This window comes from Lagenorhynchus albirostris, chromosome 10 (assembly GCF_949774975.1).
Source record: "Lagenorhynchus albirostris chromosome 10, mLagAlb1.1, whole genome shotgun sequence".
Classification (NCBI taxonomy): domain Eukaryota; kingdom Metazoa; phylum Chordata; class Mammalia; order Artiodactyla; family Delphinidae; genus Lagenorhynchus; species Lagenorhynchus albirostris.
In genome coordinates, this window is record NC_083104.1 from 82,815,999 (window position 1) to 82,820,427 (window position 4,429).

The window sequence follows — 4,429 nt, forward strand, 5'->3', positions numbered from 1 at the left end:
TTAATAGATACTAAAGTAACTCCAGATTGGCTTTGCCAGTTTACATCCCATATCCTTGCCAATATTAATCAAACGTTTAAATAGTTGCCAATCTCTTAGGTGTGTAATGGTGTGTTGTTTTTATTTTTAATCTCCAAATACGAATAGAATTATGATCTTTTTATATGCTTATTGGCCATTTGCATTTCTTCCTTTGTGAATTCCTTATTCATATCCTTTGTCCAGCTTCTTTTTGGGCTTTTTAACTTTTCCTTATTGATTGGCAGAAATTCTTTATAGTCTGTATATTAACCCCTTAATTAATATGGATTAGTTAATCCATATTAATATGTGTGTGCAGTTATGTGTGTATACACACACACACACGTGTCATTAAAAAAACAGGACTACCTCTGAAGCCAAAATGCTAAATTGGAGTCCTGCTGAATCCCAGGCTCCAGGCAGAGTGAACCTGCTACTGAATTATCTGCTATCTGGAGAAGCAAGAGAAGTCCCAGTTGTGGCCATGCCAGTTCCCTCCAGAACAAAAAAGGGCTACAGGAACCAAGGTGGAGAAAAACAGCTTCACATAAAATCAGGAATCTAGCCTGCTAGGAAAGAGTCCTTTACACCAGGAAATCTGCAGATAGCACTTCTGCTACCAGGATTTCCTTGGGCCTTGGCTCTGAGCCATCTCTGCGAGATCTGGAAGTAACAAAGACCCAACCCCTCCCTCCTCCCAGTAGCAGTGACTTCACCAAGATATGTTTATGTCCTCACATGTAAATTTTGGAGGGAGGCAATTTCCAGGGCTCTATTCCAGGCTTTAGGGAACCAGGTTCCTTCTAGCTTATTACTCCATCACTTCCTGAGCAGGTACTGGTGTGTATAGAGCACCTGGGCCAGTTCTGCTCTAGTCTTAGGACTAGAGTCACCATATCCCTTGGGCTCACTGTTTCTTCTCAACTGTGGGGTGGCATTGAGGGTCATGTGAGAGTGTAGGCCAGGCTCAGAGAGGTAATCTGCCCAAGGTCATACAGTTGGAATTCAAAGACTTTCTGGTCCCAAGACCCACATTTATGCTGCTTTATAAATATTATTTATGCTGCCTTATAAGATACTGTCTCTGCCTTCTGCATGGCCAGTGCTGACTTGCTCTTTAGAACTCTCACTGTGGATGTGATTTGGAGAAGGGAATGGTAGGGGGGAGTGGAGGGAGGCTGTGGTGGGCAGCCAGGCAACATCACAGAACTGTGATCTAAATGATAGTAATGGCAGGGGGTGGAGATGTACAACAGATTCAAGAGAGATTAGAGGTGGCTGGTAGAAGGAAGGGATCACAGATGACATCTGCGTTACCTGGGGGGCAGGTACTGAAGTCACTTATTTAATTATGGAACCCTAGAGAAGAGAAGAACACATTTAGAAAGGGGAGATATTAAGTGCAGCCTTTGATAACTGCCAAGTAGGGGACAGCCAGAGGGCTCTAAAGATCAAGATAGAAAAGAAAGCGAAATAAGAGTTTATTCTGTAAATAATTCCTGCCCACATTAGCAGTCAGTATCTGTACTGTTCATTTATCATTGAATTTAAACCTGCATTCTATTAATACTCTTGTAAGTGGGTATTTATAGATACCAGACATTCCATTGCTTGAAAGCAGAAACTAACCCACCTTAGTGATATATTGGTACTTCACAAGGAATAACAGATTAAAGGAAATAATGAATATATTTGAGCATCTGAGTGTGAAGTAAGTGAATCTGTTACTGTTATGCATGGCTTACACTTGCACCTCAGCATGTGCACAATTTCACGCCTGTTGAAAAAATTCAAGCCTGACTGCCTGCCATTCAGCCAGAATTGGGACAGTAAATGTTCGGTGTGAAAGGAATGCAAGGTAAGACCCACAGAAATGAGGTGGGGTCCATCTTCTCTTTACCCACTAGACTAATTCATCAATACGAGACTTCAACACGAAAGAGTTCACATCATCCACTTTTTTGAAGTATTTCTCCTTTGGTTATCTATCCTTATGACTTGAATCCTGGACTCATTTAATCTCCTTAGTAGTTTTCAACATGGGCTTTATGTCAACTTTACTGCTATCCTTCCCTTTCTTCTCATAATGATTCTATTGTTACCCTGATTTGCTCCATATTGCCTCAATTTTCTCGACTCGTTTGGCTTCACTGCCAATGTCCACAGTCACAATAGGACACACCTTTCATTTCAACATTCGAAGAGACTGCTTCACCCCCGGTTTTCCCTTTACAGAACTCTCCTTCTTCAGCATTCCTGCCTACACACAATCGGATGCGGTTACACCAATGCTCAGGTCTTCAGCCTCTGAAACCTACATTTTGTTTAGATCATCCTGACATCATGGCCTCTGTTCTGATTTTCAACTATGGATTCAGTGCCATTCTATGGTTTTTATTTTCCATATAGTTTATTACAAGATATTGAATATACTTCCCTGTGCTATACAGTAGGACCTTGTTGTTTACCTACTTTATATACAGTAGTGTGTATAATCCCAAACTCCTAATTTACCCCTCCCCCACCCTCTCCCCTTTGGTAACCATAAGTTTTCTATGTCTATGTGTTTGTTTCTGTTCTGTAAATAAGTTCATTTGTAGCCTATTTTAGATTCCACTTATAAGTGATATCATATTTGTCTTTTTCTGTGTGACTTACTTCACTTAGTATGATAATCTCTAGGTCCATCCATGTTGCTGCAAATGGCATTATTTCATTCTTTTTTATGGCTGAGTAGTATTTCATTGTATATATGTACCACATCTTCTTCACCATTCATCTGTCAATAGACATTTAGGTTGCTTCTGTGTCTTGGCTATTATAAATAGTGCTGCTATGAATACTGGGGTGCATGTATCTTTTCAAATTAGTTTTTTCTCCAGATATATCCCTAGGAGTGGGATTGCTAGATCATATGGTAGCTATATTTTTAGTTTTTCTAAGGAATCTCCATACTGTTCTCCACAGTGGCTGCACCAATTTACATTCCCACCAACAGTGCAGGAGGGCTCCCTTTTCCCCACATCCTCTCCAACATTTGTTATTTGTAGACTTTTTAATGATGGCCATTCTGACTGGTGTGAGGTGATACCTCATTGTAGTTTTGATTTGCATTTCTCTAATAATTAGCAATGTTGAGCATCTTTTCATTGTAGTTTTGATTTGCATTTCTCTAATAATTAGCAATGTTGAGCATCTTTTCATGTGCCTTTTGGCCATCTGTATGTCATCTTTGGAGAAATGTCTATTTAGGTCTTCTCATTTTTTGATTGGGTTTTTTGTTGTTGTTATTGATTTGTATGAGCTGTTTGTCTATTTTGGAAATTAAGCCCTTGTCAGTCACATCATTTGCAAATACTTTCTCCCTGTCCATAAGTTGTCTTTTTGCCTTATTGTTCCCTTTGCTGTGCAAAAGCTTGTAAGTTTGATTAGGTCCCATTTGTTTATTTTTGCTTTTATTTCTATTGCCTTGGGAAACTGACCTAAGAAAACATGGCTACGATTTACGTCAGAGAATGTTCTGCCTAGGTCCTCTTCTAGAAGTTTTATGGTGTCATGTCTTATATTTAAGTCTTTAAGCCATTTTATTTTTGTGTATGGTGTGAGGGTGTGTTCTAACTTCATTGATTTACATGCAGTTGTCCAACTCTTCCATCACCACTTGCTGGAGAGTGTCTTTTCTCCATTGTATATTCTTGCCTCCTTTGTCGAAGATTAACTGACCGTAGGTGTAGGTTTATTTCTGGACTCTCTGTTCTGTTCCATTGATGCATGTGTCTGCTTTTGCGCCAGTATGACACTGTTTTGATTACTGTAGCTTTGTATTATTGTCTGAAGTCTGGGAGGGTTATGCCTCCAACTTTGTTTTTTTTCCTCAGCATTGCTTTGGTAATTCTGGGTCTTTTATGATTCCATATAAATTTTAGGTTTATTTATTCTAGTTCTGTGAAGTGTTAATGGGTAATTTGATAGGGATTGCATTAAATTCTGCCTGCATTTTAAAATGGCATTCCTGGGGCTTCCCTCATGGTGCAGTGGTTAAGAATCCACCTGCCAATGCAGGTGACACAGGTTCGAGCCCTGGTCCGGGAAGATCCCACATGCTGTGGAGCAACTAAGCCCATGTGCCACAACTATTGAGCCTTGCTCCAGAGCCCGCAAGCCACAACTACTGAGACCATGTGCCACAACTACTGAAGCCCGTGTGCCTAGAGCCCGTGCTCCACAACAAGAGAAGCCACTGCAATGAGAAGCCCATGCACCATAGTGAAGAGTAGCTCCCACTCGCCGCAACTAGAGCAAGTCCCTGCACAGCAACAAAGACCCAATACAGCCAAAAAAAGAAAAAAAAAAAGGCATTCCCCAGAGAAAACTACCAGGAAAAAAAGAAAAGGAGGCAGGATTTCAT